This window comes from Strix uralensis, chromosome 1 (assembly GCF_047716275.1).
Source record: "Strix uralensis isolate ZFMK-TIS-50842 chromosome 1, bStrUra1, whole genome shotgun sequence".
In the NCBI taxonomy this organism is placed as follows: domain Eukaryota; kingdom Metazoa; phylum Chordata; class Aves; order Strigiformes; family Strigidae; genus Strix; species Strix uralensis.
The window spans coordinates 76,244,926-76,265,714 of NC_133972.1; the positions used below are offsets into that span (position 1 = coordinate 76,244,926).

Genomic DNA, 20,789 nt, shown 5'->3' on the forward strand with positions numbered 1-20,789 from the left:
GGCTTCTCCATTTCAACGCAACTGAATTTTAAATCTGTCTAAACTGACCTGAAGGTAGTTCAAGAGTCCTGGTCTTCATATAACTATCTTTGGAGAAGCCACAGAGCCTATGGTCAGCTGGCTACTTGTTCACCTGTCCCTTCCCTCCAGTGAAAGGACATTTACATAAATATTCCTTTCTAAAAAAACTGCAATTTGCAAATCTCTTCTCTCTGCTTATTCTTCCAAGACACGAGATGACTCTGATCACTTTAAACTATCTTAGCTTTATCTGGGTACATAACTGAGACATCTAACTGCTACAGCCATGTATATCAGCACACCAGACACAAAGTAGTGCTAAAAACCAGGCTGCAGCTCTTGCGTATCTTTCACACTTATTCTTTCAAGCCTTGAGGATGTTTTCTTGGTTAGTCAACTTCAAATCTATTGTATATACAGTACTATTTCAAAACAGCACTCAAGTGTACAAGACAAACACATGCTCCCACTGAGTTACTAAACACGAGATAATAAATTTGCATCCCTGTGATTACTACTACCGTGTAGCTGCCTTCAACGTACAGAGCAATACAGCACCAGAGAGCTGTGCCAAATAAGTGAGAGGCCCTGTGCAGAAAAAGGCCAGCACTCTGGAGGCACAGAGCTGTGCAAGGGAGAAATTCTGCAGTCACTGAAAACAGGGCCTGCCAGACATTAAATATGCATAACGAGGACAAAGAGGGAATTTATTCATGAGAATGGGAAGGCTCTTCCACTTGGGATACATGGGGAGAAGCCCCACAGTTATAGGGAAAGAAGGTAGCTCTAAATTTGCATTTACTGCAGAAGTAAAACGTGAGCAGTGTGGAGGGGAAGGAGCGTGAGAGTGTTGCTGAAGGTGCCAGGAAAGATTCAGAGCTCCTTGCAGCAGAGGAACCCAGCTCTGCGCAGAAGAGGAGTGAAAACATCCCAGAAACATGAAGAAGGCATGTTCAGAGCAGCCAGAAACAAAACCACCACCAGTATTTTGAACAGCAAATTCAGCCAGAGCCCTTCTGGTAACAGGTCCCATTCTATTGAAGAACAGAAAGAGCAGCATTTTTGTCTCTGACATCCCTCCACGTTCACCCATCTCCGCACCATCTTCCCTCTGACATCCTTCAACAGCCCAGCCTTGCTCCACATCCTGCCATGCCAGCCTGGCACCTGGTCAAGGGCTGCCACAGCCCACTGGATGCAGCAGTGGGGCTCACTGCCAGTCACTGCCAAAGACAGTTAGCAAGGGCAGAGCTTGGCTGTCTCTTCCCCCTCAGTCTCAGCACTAACTCATGCCTCTCACCTCCCTTGCCTGTTGAGTTTAGCAACATGAAAAGAATTTGTAGGAATCTAATTGTCTTTGAGGCTTCTACTTCCTGCTGGATTTGGTGGGAATTAGCCAAGACTCTCAGTGTTATGGAAGGGGGGGAATGGGGACGGACAAGCAGATAGACAGACATCATCATCACCACCACACACACCTCACTTCCTTGGAATCCAGGCTAAAAACACCCAGGCTCTGGAGCAGAAATACACATGAAAACATTTCATAATGCTTTACCAAGGAGTCATATCAGTATCATTATCTTCATTTTATGGCTGCAGCACTGACTGGTCAGGACATGCTTCAAGTCACCCATCAGATAGCTTTTCCTTCTGGCTCTGCCAGTGTCTCCTGACTGCAAGTCAGTGCCCCACCAGTAGAGTCATCCCAAACCACAGGCTGCACAAGAGGAAAGGGCTGAAGGAGTTAATACATGAATATCTAAACACTGGTTAGTCTCTTTGCAGACAGGAAGGAAAGGGAAGAATTTTAAAGGTACAATAGAAAAAAAGAAATGCAATTCTCCTTCCAAAAGGCAACACCTGCCTCTACCAGGTTCAGTCCACTGGGCATCGTAGATGCATTTCATGAAAAGGCAGCATAGGACAAGACTGACTGCAACCAGCATATACCACAGAGGTGATTGCTTAAATTAAGAAACAAGCCAGAACCAAAACAGAAACCCAGAGAAGTCTGAGCAAAGGAGAAGGTAGGATCTAAACTCCAGCTTTCTGATCATACATCTTCTCAAACTCTGGGGGGGCGGAGGGGGGGGGGGGCGCGGGCACTCTAAGGAATCCACAATGTTTCCACTGCGCTCAAATCTAGCTATGCTTAGCACTATTTGGTCAAACCTTACCAAGGCTAAATTTTTACCACTTCCCTTTTTTCTCTTTGCATGTGAAAGGATAAAGTAATTGATAATCGGTCAGAAATCATTTAAATGATTCCTTATCTACTAAAACAACACAATTTCCCTTGTCTTATCCCTTAGGTTTCTTTGCATATCAGAATTAGTTCTTACCAAGGGAAGACTGTGCCTATCATTGTAAGTTGAATCTAAAAGAATTGGAAAATAAGACTACAGGAATTATTGGATTTACTTTTTAATGCAAGAAAAGGTATCAAAGAGCAGCATGAATTGCCATTTTATTTCTCTAATTGCATATCCTGCTCTGTATCTCCTCCTTTTTTATTGTTTTCAGGTAAAGATCAAGGATACAATTTCTCCCCTGCTCCACCATAAAACAGAAGGCAAGTAATGAGCCCAGCAAGACCTGACCTCTGCCACCAGTCTCCTATCTGCTGTCAGCCTATTCGACATCAGCAGGGGAGAAATGCCTCAGACTGGATATCACAAGCTCTCCCACACTGCTGCTATTACTAGTCCTAAGACTGATGGTCTACACAGATAATTACATTTGTAGTGACAAACACTACCTGAGATCAAAGTTTTTCCAGTGTTTGTTTGGAGCTACTGTTACAATTTATTGCATATTAATGCAAAGTCAAAAAAGTACCATGTGGTGATATCAGGGCACAGCATTACCCTCATTTTGTGACTTTCTTCATCAAGGTATCAAATTCTCCTTCCTGGTACACCTTTGAACTACATTAAAATAAATCAAGTGAGAGGACGCTATCAGAAATGTTAGACTTTCAAGAATGCAGTGGTTTGATACATGGGAGTGGTTCCCCAAATCAGTGCTCCTCTCACTCTGCTGCAAGCATGACCATACCGTCCGCTCTGATCAGGCAGGTAGGCTGGATGAGAGCCAAATCTAGCATCTTTAAGGGTCAAATACTGTTTAGATAAGGCACTGGTCTGACTAAGAGCCATGAGAAAGCCTCCTACAGTCTCCGTTCCAGTAAGACAGTTTACAGACAAACAATGATCAATCTCCTCGTCCCCCACACCATCTCAGCCAAAACAAAAATGGAAAGACAAAAAAAACCACAATGCAGAACCAAAAGAGATGTTTTAATATGACAAATCTTTTCTATACCAAATCACTTGGGTTTTCCAGCACAATACAGACACTGAGACTGAAGTCATGTGAGTTCAAGTTCAGCTTCAGCTACACCAATACCATACCAGCTTTACACAACCACAGTCTGCTTTGCTCTTTGCAACATTTTGAAGTCCTGAAGGAACGTTTAAAAATAAATGCCTTCATTGAGCTTAAATGCATTATGCCATAAGCCTTAAAATACTGACTGCAACTCAATAAGGACCATGTATCCTGCTTTGATTTGCTTTCCTGAAGAAGCAATCACCACTTTTTTACACGTTACCTTTAGCACTGGTCTCATCAGACAACAGGCTTCGTGTTGGCGTGGTTGTTTCCTCTCTGACCACGGAAAAACACCATTCCCTACTGCTTTGAGGCTCCAGCCCTGACATGTTAGACAGCCTTAAGAGCGTGCACAGGTCCACAAACAGGCTCAGAGCTCAAGAAAAAAGTACAGGCTTATGGGGGCCATGGTGTGCAAATGCTGGGATTTGTCCCCTGCCACGGTCCAGGGCTCTTTCATCCGCTGCTCTTCACTTTCAATCCCAATGCAGCCATTTCAGTGAACAAAGCTCTTCCTCCTCTTTCAAACTATTTTTATGCACTTAATGGGTGCAGATCTGGGAGCAAATTGGAAACTGCCAGTCTCAATCTGACCAAGGAGCAACATTAAATCTGCAATTCTGATTGAGTTGTCCTGTTAAGGTTCCTGGCAAGATCTTACTAGGCAACTTGAGTGAAAACAGTAACTAATAGTTGTGATTTAAAACTGGTGAAATACCTGCATTACAGTGAAAAATTATCTACATATTGGTTTTTATGCGTAACAGACTTCCTCTAGAAAATGCAGAGTACAGCTCAGTGAATCTAGCCTGTTTTATACATGCTCTGAGGGTGCAGAGCCAGCACACATCCCTTCACAAGAACAAAACACATCCTTCTAGCACTAGACACACTGAGCCAGTGTTTACACACTGATCTGCTAATAAGCAGACGCGGGAATTCCAGAACATGAGATTTATATTTATTACTATTTTACATTACCACAGAACATGCCAAGTTTGGGCACTTTAAATATGAGGGCTGCTATTGCACGTTCCCTTATCAGTCTTCACACAACTGTGTTACTGAAGCATCCTGATAAGAATGTCTAAAATGTCTGCTATGTTTTAAAACAGCAAGCTCTTCCTTTTCAGCCCTGACCCAGCCATTTCAGTCAACAAAGCTTGTTCTACTCTTTCAAAACACTTTCTACTCACTTAATGGTTGCGATCATACTGTCTTGGAAACTGCTACTCCCAAAAATAATACAGCACAGCTATTTATTCATGGTAGTGGCTTGACGTGATATTTTGAGGACTACCATTTCGCAATATGGAATGAAACATGGACATCCATCTTTTGACAAGAGATCTAACTATCACACTTCAGGCTACATACACAGAACATTAACGCACCTTTTAAATGAAGAAAATCAGGAAACTGTGCAACTAAAACAAACAACTTGCCAAAACTAGCATACGTTTTTGCACTTGCTTTTACATTCCCAGGCTCCCTAAGATCAATGTATATATAGATAGGCATGTGTGTATGTGTGTATACATATGCATTCATTCTCAACCGCATTTCTCAGGAAGGTGCCAGTCAGAGGAAGAACAGTCAGGAGTGTAAAAAGCCATTTCTACTATAATGAGCAAAAATAGTTTTATTTGTTGTCATTTGGGGCTTGTCAGGGTTTTTTTGATTGTTTCTTCTAAAACCTGTCTTCTGTAAGCTCAGCTGATGTCTTTGAAACAATATTTGATAGCAAATTTACCCATATTGCAATAGCTACAGCTAGAACTGAATGTTAAACCACCAAATTATGAAAGTCACCTATCCCTGCACTCATTTAACTCTGCAGAATCCCACTTGGGAAGGAAGAAGGAGGTAGAGGTGGAGTGGGGAATGTACAGCTAATTAGTGAGGTTTCACAATCTAATTCAACCTGCCAACTCATTTTTCTGCTAGTCCCACACACGTAAATAGGATGAAAAGCAGAAAGTCCAAGTTCTTCACACCTTTACTACCCAGTCTCACCATCTCTGATAGTCTGTCCCCTCACCCGTGTCCCTCCCTTGGAGCTCCAGACCACCACCTCCAGAACCAGGGAGGTCATTCACATGCAACAGAACAAACACGAGAGAAGACACCTAGCAGCATGTGTTTTTCTAAGAGCAAGGAAGCTATGGCCAGTTAGTTGTTCAAGATCATCCCTAATGCTTAGTACCTTTACTGCAGTCCCAGCAAGCCACCCAAGGCTGAGTGATTCTTGATAGCACATACAATAAAACTCCAGGAAATACCTGTGCTGCACAGCCACACGGCACAGACTCGTAGGCTTGTGCTGAGCGGGCTCAGACATTTATAGGGTACACTGCAGGGCAAGGCTATACAGACACACTTGTTTGACTCTCACCAGTGTCAGGCAGCACCCTGCTCAGTCTAATTAGCATAATCAGAGAAGATGTAAGGGGAGAAGCAGAGCTAATTAGCCTGAGCAAAGCACCTTGTCAGCTTGGGAATCTCTGCACGGGGCTCAGATGCACAAATAGACGTACCCATTGTGACTGAGCCTTTCTTACTCCCTGCAGCCAGCAGGTATTTCATTATGCCCAAGAACTACTTACTGCTGAAGCAACGTGTCTTGTCATCTGAAAGCAGAGTGGGGCGATTCCTCAGTTCTTAATGCTGCTTTTTTGAAGTGAAGAACTGCAGGGGTCTTACAGATTGGTGTATGATGCTTTCTCCCATTGCATGTGCTTAGGCAGATAACTCAACAGTCTTCCTTTGCATAATCCTTTTTAAGAGAGGAGGATCCTATTATATTTGCCACGTATTTGTTTTTTATATTTCCTTTTATAGCATTCCAGGTAGTTGAAGAGGAGAGGAAGAACGTGGTGCTAACAATAGTTTCACTACTTCACTCTACCTTCCCCATCTCAAAATACTCTCCAGATGGAAAGGGTTTATTTGTAAGCAGGCAAGCAGAAGGCTGACTGAAGAAAAGTGATAATTACATTAGAATAATAACAACAAGAAAACCCGGAGCTAATGAAGACTGCCTGCTTCATTTCATTTAAGAAGAGACTTCACTCTCTAATGAAGCCATATAAAGCTCTGCAGCTCACCCACCCTTTCTACAAATGTCACCAGGAGCAGTAGGACTGCTCACTAAGCCAAACCCCTTCAGTTGAACTGGTTTGACTGGTCAATGATAACAAGAAGGAAGTACTTGTACTTCTATCTCCTTGATCACTCTGCAGGCTATCCCTCAGGTTGAATAAAGATAGTTATACAAACATTTTAATGGATCTAGTAAAAATAAAAAAGAATCCTGGTAATTCTCACTGTGGATCTAACGGACATGGACATGTCTTAACTCAGACACAAGTCAGAAGGACCTTCCCGCCTCAAACAGCATCACGACACAGACTGAATGACAAAGAGACATTATTCTGCCTTTTTTCCCCCCATAAGAAGCTGATTCTTTAACAAAGTCGCTTACAATACATGGCTTTACAAGAAAACAAACAAACAACACTCCTTTCAAAAAATGTGCAATAGACCCAAAACACTTTAACTGTGAACATGAAAAGTGTTAGCTCCTCTAGTACTCTTCCTATTGCTCCACCCTGGGCATCAAGCTCACTTTTTCTTCACTAGAGGTTCATGTTACCTGAGGTTCCTTTTTGTGAACTATTTGCAACAGAAATACTAAATCAAGCTGTTAAGAAGAGAGGTTTTATCTGCCAGATAGACAAACTCTTGGCAGCTGAAGGCTTAAAGCACAATTTGCCCACTGCCTCCATTGCAGTCACCTCTCTGTTGCTCTGGTCACAAATGTCCATCCATCCAAACCACATTTTGCCCAGCTTGTTTCAACTGGCACAGCTTTTGTAATGCTTTAGCAGGATTCACTGCAGTCCAAACGCTGGAAGTGAGACAAAGGGAATTTATAAATCACCACCCCAATTCTGATTGAAGGTTGCCTGGCACAGAAACCCACAAATAACCTTTCTCTCCTCATCTAATGCACCCTTCACTTCCCAAACAGATTTCTTCTGTTACTAGTACAGTAACGTGGTAATAACTTGCACTAGTGCTAGAAATTTGGTTTGACATAGTGGGGAGGGTTTTTCTGTTATTTAGAGAGCTGCCAGGAAAACCCATTAGAAATAAATAAAAGACTACTGCACCTCTGGTTTCCTTAGCCTGTCTCTAGTTCTGTCACCTCAAAAGGAAAAGAAGCTAAGAACAATCCTGGCAACTTGCTTCTTTATCTTCTTCCTCTTGACCTTTGTGCCACCAGGTGCCTCTGAAACATTCATCAGTGTCTGCAGCTGGATACACCAATGCTGATCAATAACCAGAAACATAAAACTCACTGAGTAGGAACACTGATAGTATCAATACTGCCCATTTGTCTAAGAGTATCTAATATTCCTTCCCAACATAAGCATCCAGGGTCAACATGCCTGGCAGGCTGCAAACAAACCTGGAATAAATATGAATGAACAAGTTGCTCAGAATAGTATTCTGCTACAAAGGGCTCATGATCTCTTTTAACTCCCCTACCAGTAGCAGCAGCCTTTCCTTTTGAATACATACCCCAAACAGAAAATGGAAAAAAACCTCCCCTCTAGGAGAGCTTAATTTATATTCTCTTCCTGCTGCTGCTGCCACCAACATTATCAGCTTTGAGAGAAGCATTGGCAGGCTACAAGATACTGTTAGGGTCATCGTGGGCGCAGCAAAGCAGCTCACCAGTGATGCTCACTAACACAGCAACACAACAAAGCAGCAGTGAAACAGAGGAGAGGCAGAAGAAATATTCTCACAGGCATGGGACACCTGTGTTTTGGTCAGCTTCACCTCAGACACAACTTGCAAATACTAGAGCAGCTTTCACGCCATGCTCTCAATCTGTGAAGACTGGGCTTGGTTCCCAATGCTTCTTCTTGTTCACTGGAAGTCTCTTGGACGAAAGAGCGCTGCAAGCAAGGATCTGAAGTTTCTCCAGTCGACACCATCAAGTTAAAAATAAGAGCAACCATAAGCTACACTGTTGAACTACAGGAGATGCTTTGCTCTCATGGACCACACAGCAACTACCCTGGTACTGTAAGCATTAACAAACACATTCACCTGCCTTCCTTGCTGTGTTTACTCGCTCCAGCGCACTAGTACTGCCTGGACTTCTCTAACGCCAAATCATGAAACAAAGCTGACAGCGAAAAGCTGGGGCAGCAGTTAAAGTGACTGCCAAAGAGAAATCTGTTTGCTCAGGCAAAAGCTGTTCTCAGTCCAAACATGGGAGTCATAATCTTACAGCCATTTGCTTGGAAGACAATGAAGGGAAGGCAGAACAGACTGGGAAACTACAGCTTGCTGCAGTAAGAGAAGAGAACAATCTTTGTGCCCAGATTTCTTTGCTCTGCAGGGTAAGTTTTACAAAGCTGACAACCGGTAGCAACATGTAGTGGCCCCAGGCATCATGCCTGCCTATCAAAGACTTGGATTTTAGCCCTGGAGAAATTACAACTTCTCAGTTCTCTGGAAGCTATATCGGCCGAGAAGAAAGCAAGAGAGTAATGAATGACCTAACTAAAAATTATTTTAACACACAGATTGCATACTGTAAGCCATAAACTTAGGGGTGCAGGGAGAACTGGGGGAAGACAGGGAGGAGGAAGACATCTTGTATTTGACAGGAACAGCGTAGTCACAGGTTACAAAAGGCAACCAACTGGGTCTGCTACAACTGCAAAGTCATCTACTGGAGTGGTAGAGGCTGGCTCACAGAATGGAAAGTATGGATCCAGCAGATAAGCCCTGGAGACAGAGGAGGAAGCTCAGCAGTCCAGGCTGGAAAAGACAGGTTAGAAAGTTGTGAGTTGAGGAGCCAGCCAGCAGGAGTGTGGAAAAGAGAGAGTTAAATCCAAGGGAAGTGCACAGACATGAATAAAAAGGCATTTGGCTCTGCAGCAGTCCCTAAGCACTGGTGGCTTATGGTCTCATCACTGCATGTCCCTCTGCAGGAATCAAAGCCACCCTGGCCACCTCTCCGGTGGGTGGCAGGGGCAAGCAGACACAGCCCAGCTCTCATGCACTGTCCATAGGTGCCCATACACTGACCATATGGTGATCCCGCACTGTCAAAACATCTTGGTTGCTACGTGCTGTCAAGGCAGGTTTGCTGCCCGTGCACTCGGAGGACGGTGGCTTCAGGGCCAGGAGAGTGGGTGAGCCAACGTGATGCACAGAAACACCTACCACCGCCCGCTTCGCTTCTGCACAGACACAGCAGCTTTGCTGTATTTCTGCAACGTCCATTTTAATCCAATGTTCACCAGTTAAAATAAACTGCCAAACTGAAGGCCCAGAGTTACAGCCAGAGACTTTTTTTTGAAGGCCTGCAAGAGACCCATACTGTTTCAGCTTCCTCTCCCAAATGTCAGCCTTGAGCCATTCTTGTCTGGCCGACGGAAGCATGTTACATGAAATAAAAGCCAGGAAATAAGACTTTCTGAATAAACATTTATTTGGTGAGAAATATTTCTCAGTTTTGGCAGAGAAATGTCAGAAACCTGAAGCCCTATGTATAGCATGCCTACAGAGTGCAATTTCTATTTAAAGGGAAGCTGCAGCTGTCTGTAGCTCTTAATGAAGAATAATGCCTGGGAATAAATTACTGCCATTTCTGAGAGACATTTCTCAAATGACAGCGATTCTTCCTTTTTTCTCTCTCCCTATAAATACCCAGTGGCATGTACTGGGCAGTTGTTTGGAAGAACGGACACACGCAGTGCTGTCTTTTGTCAGCAGCCTGGTAATTTCCGTAGAAAACCATGAAGTGGTTTAGCATACGGATACCAAAGCAATTCAAAAGCAAAGACGTTCAGAAACATTAAGGCTGCATGTGTCAAAACTTCCCGTTGCTCTTCCAAGGTGCGCACAGCTCATCGCTGTTTGAAGAGACACTGTGTGTCACTTCCAACCACACCACAAACCCAGTGCTGAGGATCAAGGCTCACAGAAAACTGCTGTAAAAGGCTCGCTAATGTTCAATTTTCACCACTTGCATCTGCCCCCTCTCTGAGGGGCTGCCGCAGAGGCAGCGTGGGCAGGCGGAGAAGGTGATGCTCTGGGGAGAGGGTGTGCCCGGGCTGCCGCCAGCCTGGCCAGGCAGCTCAGGAAGCGGCACTGACATCAGCTCCAAGAGCTGTTGCTCCCAGCCCCGCCGCAGGTCCAGGTGCCAGGAAAAACAGCCGGCGGCCAGAGGAGTCGGACGAGATAGGACCAGGATGAAGGGAGCAAGGAGGGCCAAGGAGTGGAGAAAGGAGGCAGCAGCTCAAAAATGGGATGGGACCAGGGCTAAACCTTGTGCGGCCGCAGTCCCTGAGACCCTCTCCGGGGTCAGCCCTTATGGCAGCAGGTTCCCACCGAAGGCAGGCACGGAAAGCCTGTTGGAGTGAGGAGTGCAGTTTGCCCAAAATAACAGTTATAGATATGAGATCAACTGAAGACATTTCAGTTATTGACACATACTGGATTTAGAGATTTATTTTCCATTTCCCACAAACCGTGCCAGAGGTTTTCACATAAGCGCAAAAAAAAAAAAAAGTGAAGAAATGCCTGCAAGTGAGGAACACGAAGAGTTTATTCATTGCTCCTGTCAGAATGTGTTTGTGCTTGTATGGCTAGCACTCCAAAAAAGCTGCGGCATATGTTTTCAGGATGGAAAAAAAACCTCAGGATACCTAAATCCTACCAGAAAATTACAAAACCGTATGCTGGAATTTGCAAGGTACGTCCTTCGAGAGCAAAAGAGCCTCGCCTTGCTTTGTTTTTACCCTTTACTAAGTGAAATAAACGTTCCTCCTTAAGGAATCCTCCTGACATCCCTTTTTCTCTCTGCAAAAGAGGAATATGGACTTGATTTGTACAAGCTCTGCTATTCCAGAAATGTGCTTCATCTGAATGAGGAGAGAAGGAGAAAGGAAACAAGAAATTTGTACTGTTTAGTAAACAGGCAGTTTCTAGGTGGATACAAGACGCTGGTCCCAATTTACTGACCCCCTCCCTCCTCACACCCCCCTTCCTCTGAAATTTGCCTGGGTGGCAGGAGGAGGTGGTGGAAGGGATGAGGACAGCTACCGCTCACAATGGGAAAGGTCTGATTGCTTTCCGCACATCTTAACATGACAACACCCTGCAAACACTCAGGGAAGACAGAGCAGTACTTTTCAGTAAAAACACTGTATGCCGGTATTTCCTTTCAGCCGAAACACCATACCTCCTCATCTCTGGTATTCTTGTCTCCCCAAGAGGATAAAGGAAGGAGGGAAGGAGAGAGGAGGAGCCTGGTCAGCTGCCTCCTTCTTGCAGCACTGTCCTCCATGCAGAAGCCAGGTGACAAAATACACTTTCAAGGAACTTCTGAAGAGCTCTCCATCACCTACGAATGACTCCCCGAAAGAAACCGGTCCTGGGTGCCATGGTGAAAGCTGTTCTCAAGAGCACTTTGTTTCCATCCATACCTGGTGAGAAGAGTGCTGCTTCTTCTGCCTAAACCCAGGCCTCATCACTGTAATTTGGGGTCTTGGCACCGCAATAAGAGACTACTGTGCTGTGCTTTAAGTGGGCTCATTTTAAACCGTTTAGGACAGGAGCAAATGTAATAATCACACCGACAGCATCTTTGACAGATACTCTATCCCTGTAATGGCTGATGATTGCCTCCTTCTCCCATACAGTTTATCTGGCTGATCTGGCACACCACATACCTTAGAGGACCCAAGGAATGCTCTCCTTGGCATGAGGTGGTGCTGCTGTTGCAATCAGTGCAGCTGATTGCAACATCTTGAACAAACACCTCCTGTTATCCCAACAGCTTTGCATGCTAGAACAATTTTTTTATTATTATTATTATTTAAGGCTGCCCTCCTCTGCTCTAGGATGTCAACGTGCAAAGTAAGCCCTTGTGGTTTCAAAGAAGTCTTTCAAAGTGTGGGAATAAGCTGATATGGCCACGTCTGCTTGGATACAGACAGTGAGAAGCTCCAGGTCTCAGAGGCCCCTTACTCATCTTAATGAGTTACTAACTTGGCAGCTTAGTGGTACTAGTAACTAACATCTCCAAATGTCAGCTTTGTTAACTATTTCACTGTAGATCAAAGCATGCGGGAAAGGGGAGAGATGATGAAGATTTTTCAGTGTCTTCTCTAACATTTATTTTCCAAGTGACTCTTGGGAAAGCAGCACCACTTAAGACTCTGTCTCAATCTGCTTCCCAAAGCCTGAACTCAAAGGGAAAAGCAGAGCAAAGGAGGGCATCCAACTTTCAGGGAGCTAGAAGGCATGGCCAGCAGTCAGAAAATATATTTATATTTACTAAATTTATGGAAAGTGCAAAAACTAATTTGCTTGAACTGGAAGACTCTGCAGCTGTTTTATCACTACTAACATCTTGAAGGACCACTGCATACTTTGGGCATAAGGATTTAAATACTAACTTACCTAATTTTGAAGTTCCCAAGGTTCCTTCTTAAGACAAAAGTAAGGATTACTCTCAAACCTGGTGTCCTGGTTCAGCTAGGATAGGGTTAAGTTTCCCCAGCAGCTGGGGGGAAGCTCTAGCCGGGTTATTCAATACCATGCTGACGTCACCTCCAGGCACCCAAGCGCGGGAGAATCGGTGAACGTGTGTGTTGTGCGATCGCTCTCCTCACTGCCGTATCGGTACATTTCTTGCTCTGTTCATTGTTATTACTGTTATTGTTTTTGTTTGTTTTGTTGCTGTTGCACTGTTGTATCAAACCTTTCCTTATCGCAGCCCCGGGGTTTGTATTTCACTCCCTGTGTGGGGGAGGGGCAGCAGCCACATGGTCTCGGACCCCGGCAGGGACTAAACCACCACACTTGGCAAGCAGGCTTCCTCTGTTTGTAAGGATGTTTACATTTGATCTGCACATTTGCCCATTTCAACCCAGAAAAGCTGTGGGCTTCATGAGAAAAACAATGAACATAAAAATATTTATACCTTCTCTTTAGCCATCCCTCATGGTTATGTGACCGTGTTTCCCTCTGAAAGGTGTGCTACTCCAATTCCTATGAACACCAATCTCTGAGAGGAGTGTTTGTATTGAAAATACTCAAACTAATATAACAAACCAATCGAAGCAATAGGAGTTAGGAATACCAGGCGTAAATAACTACATTTGCATTCCTCTGATTTGAAAGTGGCCAAATAATTTCAACCATTGTATGAGTATGTATAAAACTCCTGAGTCTGACCTGTAGATTGCTGTACATAACATTTTTCCATAACATAACATAATGTAACATCCATAACATTTCTCATTCTTGTTATGATACACAGTCCCAAGGCCTTCAAATGCAGGCTTACATACTTAACTAAAAAGCGACAGTAACGTGTTAAATAACTGTAGCAGCCCATAGAAAAGAAACCCCGCATCTTTCCTTGGATAACACTATTCTGCCCTTGAAGACGTTAAAAAAAAAAAGAAAAAAGAAAGAGGGAGAGAAATTCAAGTCTGGCTTTGCAGCCCAACCCAAACACACCTGCCTTTGGTTTCAGCAGAGTGAAAAGATGCTCAGTACATCACGGGGGATGGGAGCAAACACTACAGTGCAGATACTGCCCCCCAAAAGACACAATTGCAAGTACACATTATTGCTTCTAGGAACTCACAACATTCACTATGTTCTTCTTCGGGGAATTCTGGATTATCCTCTAGCATGAAGATTTTTCAGAAACTGACGGATTGCTCACAGGTCCTCACTGGTTTTCCTCTTTCAAATAAAGTAAGATAGAGCTGTAAAAGAAAAACAAAACAGAGTAAGAAAGGAAAGCAAGGAATAAAAAGAGGAAGATCCACAGAGCTGTTTAGCAAATGATTCCTACATCTCCTTGAAGCAAATGCATTTTTAATGAGCTCCCAGGATGGAGATTCCAGTACAGAGTGAGTGTACGTCAAACACTGATTTGGATAGGAAGAGTCATTTGCTTTGTACTTATTACCAACAATTAAAACCCAGTTCAAAGTTGCTGAGGCAGATACATAATTAAAATAGTTCTTGGATACTTCTGTTACCATAACTAGAGGAAGAAAAAACTATTCAGGGTTCTCCTTTTGCAAAGTGTCTGCAAACAGGGTGTGCAGAAAGATCCACACAGGAAGATTTTTGTTCTCAATGAACTCTTCTAAGGGGATGCAAACACCTATCTATTTCTGTGGTTATCTGTAATACTGCAACAGAGGAGTACTGAAAACAAAATACACACACACACACTTGCTATTCCTCAGTAGGAAGTATTTTTCACATCTGAGATTTTTAAAATCGTGCGGTTTTTCATACTTATTTTTTGGCAGAATTTCTTTGTGGACCAACTCTTAATTTTTTTGACCTACTGTACAAGGTATCAGACTATCCTCAGCCTTTTTACTGTGGTCTGGGAAAACTGCTGTGCTTCATTTTTGTGTGAAACCCACACAGAATACTTAAAATACAGTGTGTATTTCCACAGGGCCTGACTTGAACATTTTTTCCTTCAGCCAGGTTCCCATGGTCTACTTGTGTTTCCTAAATTCTTAGTTTCACTTTGTGCCACAAACTTTTCCTATCTCCTTGACATAAGGTTCCTCAAACATTTCACATGTAATTCCAGGATTCGTGCACATGGATCCCATCCTATCAGCACTACGGTGGAATCCACGTCCCCAAACCAAAAACATGTGCTGGGCAAAAGTCTACACCTGAGACAGTGCAGCTCTTTTTACTTTCAGTGGAGGAAACCTGGGAATCTAGAAAATTATTAATTTGACCTATCTTAAGCATCTACTTTAGGACAGAATGAATCACTCTCTAGAAAGGTCTGCTTCTCTCCCTCTATAAAGTGAGTCTAGACACTGAGCTCAGATTAGATGGCTACAGATGAATGCAGATGAATCTCACCCTACGTAAAGGCAGGAAGCAAGTCACATGGACACGAGCAGTTCATGGGTGAAGTGATGAGGGAAGGCAATGCAATGGTAACTATTCAAAAAAGTTTACAGCCCTAAGACAGTCTTAGTTGAACATACAAAGCAACAACAGCAAAACCTTCCAAAACCCAAACCAATATTTGCCCAGCTGATCCAGCTTTGGTGTAAAGCTACTCCTGGATTTACTGTCTGAGGCTAAAGCCTCACAGATCAGCATCCGTGAGCCAGCATCCAGCTGGTTAGGACTCTCCAAGGTGCACTGGCAGTCATGATGATAACCACTAGTCTTAGTTGCATGTGTCTTTGTCCTCTCCCTGATGGATTGTAGCAATGCAAGACACCAGTCACAGAACGTCTTCCCAGCTTAAGAAACTCTGAGCTGGAAGTACAGCTCCTGGGTGACAGAGGCATTGCAGCCTCAAGGTCCTTCAGATACCCAGACCCTGGCTACAGTTACAGGACTTTGATAAACAGCTTCTCTCCTCTACTAAAATGGGACTCTGCCACTTTGACAGAAAAGCACACTGTCAGACATGATCTCACAAGCTTTTTAACTTTAGAAAGCAGACCAAAAAGAGAAAAAAACCCCAAACCTGTTTTTAAGTCAACCCTGAAAATTTTGCTTAACCCAAACCAATTTATTTTCAAGCTATTTATTTTTTCTTTAAATTATGTGAATCTGAAGATTGGAAAAAACCAAAACCCAAGTTAAAAAAAAAAATCTAAAAATTCCATTTCTTAATCTTCATCTCTTGTCATTCAACATTCAGGGGAACCTGAAAATGGAGTCCAAAGGACTAAGAGAAAACATTTCTACCAAAATCAGATGGCTTCCAATTATTTTAGTAAGAGGAGGGAAGTTTACTCCATGCGCACCTTGTCTCCCATGCCAGATTTTGCAGTGCTTGCTTGTGTGGACTCCTCTGAGCCTCCCTGGAGAATCAGCTGCTTGGAACACTGGGCTGAAACCCACCACACTCAGTGAAAGTCCTTCCACTAACTTCAACAGGTGGGATTAGGATTTTGATTCTGTTCAAGTTAAACAAGGCTCTGATTGCCTATACCAGGGCTCCGATCACTGAAAAGGAGCGAGCGTTGCATGCTAACTATGTAGTTATTTTGCTATCAGTCTGGAATTTATCTTGCAGACCCCTTCCAGCACATGGACATGGGAACAAGTCGCAAGCAGCATCTGTGTGATACAGTGAAGTGATGCTCTGTGGCCGATATCCTTCTCCATGCACTTTTATTTCATAGGAAAGATGACATGAAGCAAGGTAGCCTAGCCCTCAGGGAAAAAAAGGATGAGAGACCTTGTATTTACCATAGGGTGCCTTTGCACCATGCACACAGCCAGTTATTATGGAACAGCTGACGTGCTGTAAATTCACAAGCTAGTTTAATCTGCTACAACTTGCTCACTTGACCTTACCCGTAGGCACTTCTTTCTGCGAGGGGCAAGGCACGTCTGCCTGCAAATGTTCCCAGACACTTTTATGCTTAGGATTTAAAGACAGCATGGTACAAACTTCAGGACACACAGGAAGATACGCTGCTTCTCAAAGCACAACCCTCGCCTGAAGAGCAGAGCACTCATTCCCTAACTGGGACCATCTTTTTGGTATGCAGATCTGATGGGCTGTGATGACATGCTCTTCTTGGAACATGCAAAAGTCATAACTTGGAGGGACCATCAAGGAAGGCCAGTTTGCAGTACAACTAGGTTTTAACCAGGCTTTACAACTTAAGTTTCAACATGATCAATGGATCATTATCACATACACAGTTACCTATCACATCTCAGCTATAAAGGGAAGTGTTATGCAAGGAAGCTGATTTTCATGGTCCCACGGCATTATGGTTATTCAAATATCACAGCATAGACCTGTCTCTGAGTGCTAAAAAGGACATTGAGTTGACAGATTATAAGTGTAATTGAGAGATGAACAGACCTCAAATCAAAGAACATGGAAGTACTTCTTGGGAGTATTTAGATACTAAAATTGGACCCCAGGGCAATCAACAAATAAGAACCATAGTACAAGCGAGCAACTGCAAATTGACAAAACTGAAAACCAGAAGTCGGCTCTGTGCAATACCCTGTATTTGTTCCAAGAAAAGGTCATGCTCTCCATCTTGCTTTGAAGAGCAGGCAGTGAGAGATCACCATTTTTCTAGTCCTTTCCTGCAGGTTTTTAATTGCCATTCCTTTCTCTCTTGCATCACGTAATTTGGTTTTCCTAATTCACAAATCAGCATAAGCTAATAAAACTGTTTAAGAGACGGCAACGTTGTTCCCAAGTTGTTTCGTTGTTCACTATTATCCCACAACTAATCCTTCAACTCAAATAAAACTGTAATTCATTTCCTCCTTTATTCTCCCTCTGCATGAAACAGTTTTAGACAGGTTCAATCCTGCCCCACCGCAAATAGGAAAGGCAAGGTTGTATCTTCCTGGAGCATGTGCGATTTCAATTACCTAATGTGCATATCATCTATCATGTCAGGAAAAAACTTCTAAATAATTTTCAACAGGTTTTGCTGATTTTATACATATAGAAAAGATTCTAAAGGAAATGAAAAAAAAAAAAAAACCCAAACCAGCCAAGAATTAAATATCTTTTAGATTTCAAGTTAATAAAAGCTCTAAACCAGCCATGCCGAACTTTACCTGTCTGAAAAATCTCCTGACATTTTGTCTGTGTACAAAGGCTGCTCCTGATGGGGCTGAGTCATCTTTACATTAATTGTTCTGCTAGTGTAAAAAAGGCTTAAATCACAATTATGCCTACTTTAAGGCTAAGGTGGAGGGATATTACCTTACTGCAAAAGAGGTTTAATTTGCATAAAACAGGCAGGCATCACTCTGATTTCTGTTTAGCATCCATTGCTCATCTGAAACTTGATTCTCCACGGCTTTGTCATGTAAACAAGCACTTCCCATGGTTTTGCATGTGGTCCATAGTGAAATGCCCAACTTCACAAGGTGTTACACCCACTTTGCGCAGGGTCAATAACTGTATCTGGGTGCAAAGGAATAGTAAATCAAGTTGTCAGCACTTTGCATACCCTGCAGGTCCTAAACCAGAAAAACAGCGTGTAGATCGTGGGGCTCAGACAAGGAAGCAGTCCATCCTGCCCGGCAATTTGCAGTAGTGGAAAGAAGATAAATGTTACCTTCTTCAGCTCTGTGAACACATCCATGGGCCACCCCAGCCCTGTGCATCTTCCCTGCGTGAATGGCATTTCCAGTGCAAGTACTTACTGGAAAAATGAAGTGCTGCAAGCAGCAGACAGACAGGACCAGCATGTGGGGCTGAAGGGGTATGGCTGCAGCTCACACCCTCCAGTGCAGGAGCTACTACTGAAGATGACCAGCAATTCTGCGCAACTAACGTTAACTGTTAGTCATCTAGAAATCAGTGTCCCAAGATTTTATCGAGAAAAACATTATTCATTATTATTTCATCCACAGCAGGTATTTTTCCTGACTTAGGGCTCAGGTAAACCACCCCTTGTTTTAGCATCAACTGATGCAAGCAGATTGGGAATGGGATTTTTCAGCCCTACTCATTGGACATCCATCCTTCCAAACCTGTTATCTGGAGACCATGGAAGCAACTGTGTTCCCAGAGCAGTTCCTGCTGCTCTCATTACCCATTCCCTAACCCAACACCTCCAAACAAGTGATCAGAAAATAGACGAAGGTTCATCATCAGGGGGACAGTTGTAAATATGAAAACACACATGCCAGCTCAAACTCACACTCTCTGTTTACACCATGCCTAATAACAATACAAACACAAATCTAACTAGCATCTCTGAGACATCACCTTTACACAAATAACAGCAATCACAACCATACTCATTATTTGTACTTCAGTAATACCCAGTTTTTCCAATACGACTTGAGGTTAAATTGTGCTTAGCCCTGTCCTTCACTTACTGTGCTTTGTTTCTAAGTTCCACAAGATTTCCCCCACGTAGAGAGTGCCACATAAGGTATTAAAAGAGCAAGTAAAGAAGTGGGCAGTGGGTTCAACACACAATGCCACCAGATGAAAAGAAAACTAACAGGAGCATGTCTAGGTTGTTTTGTCTAAGAAGCAATAGTACAGAACTGGAAGAAGAAAAACACCTCACAAATATCCCCTATCAGATGCCAGTGACATATTTTTTTAATAAAAATCCATCATCCCATTACCATCAGCACTCCCTATTTGCCACTTTCTCATGGCTATCAAAACAGGAATAGGGGGAGGGAAGAGGGGGGATTTCAACATTGATTTACATTTCTCTTAGCATGACAACTTCCTTCATTCTCAGACAGAGGTTTTAAGTAACAACAACTCTATTGCCTGCGTGTTTGTAACACAGTCATTCCTACAGGTCTTCTGAGCAGAAGAAATTGGAAAAAGAATGCAAATGGTCCATAATAATTCAGGCTCAGAGCCAGTAATGTTGAACAGATACAAGCAATAAAAATAACCACTCTGGATGCTTCTGTTACACGACATAAATATTTTTCTTTTTCTTTTGTGGAAGCTATTATACAAAAAATGCAGCTCAGCTTTGAGTTGAGACAATGAGACTCCTGCATATTTGAGGAACTGCAGCGCCCTTGTAACTTGTTACAGATGAGAACAGGCTTGAGAGCTAGGCCTTGGTTAAATGGAGACATCTCAGACGATGGCCACAGCTCTCCTGCAAAGAGACAGTGTTGAAGGGGGAATCCAAACGCTGTGAGTCCCAAAGCACAGCAGCACCAAACCCAACAGCTGAGGTTCTGTTTATTTGCAGTATTCTAACAAGCCAAAGAGATACCGCCTGAAGAAGACAGTTCTGTGGGTTGTCGCATTAACAAATACCAGCAAAAAGGCTCGGTCTTTGGCGGCAGCAGTAATCCCAGCAGATGCCCACTATACAGATTCCCCAGTGTCAGTAAAACTTGAGCTGGGGCCGTGGCCTTTGCCTCACTGGGCTCAACCACAGGTTGCCACAGCTGTTCATCTGCCTACTTACACAAAGCTTTCAGGGAGCAGGTTCCCGTGGCCTCTACCCGTACAACAGGTTGGGTTGAGGAGGACCTGAGTAACATGAGCCGCCAGGCCAGGGACACACACGCAGGCGCAGGCACAAACAACGCCACCACGTGAGCCTCGCTTCCTTAGGAAGCCAGCCCAGAACCCACCCTTAACCTTCTCCCCGCTTCCAGCACGGCTACGTCTTCTGTGCTGCTGATGCAATGTGAAACACAGTGCTGGAAAACAAAGGCACTATTGACTAACTTTTTTGCAGGATTAAGATGACTATGCTAGTTTACAACAAAGATTTCAATGGTTTCAACACCGAGCGCTAAGTAACAGGAACACGACTTGGCAATAA

General features: G+C 43.4%; 1 protein-coding gene across 8 annotated transcripts in view; it reads right to left on the reverse strand.

Annotated features, from left to right (window-relative positions):
- ATXN1 (ataxin 1) overlaps window positions 1-20,789 on the reverse strand; it is a 229,461-nt gene that overhangs the window by 80,167 nt on the left and 128,505 nt on the right. For 7 of the 8 annotated variants that reach the window (XM_074871397.1, XM_074871379.1, XM_074871407.1 and 4 more), the window contains one exon: window positions 14,111-14,234. The exons of the other annotated variant lie outside the window; for it this stretch is intronic. The gene's annotated coding sequence lies outside the window, so the exon portion shown is untranslated. The remainder of the gene's footprint in view (window positions 1-14,110; window positions 14,235-20,789) is intronic. 8 annotated transcript variants of the gene reach the window in all.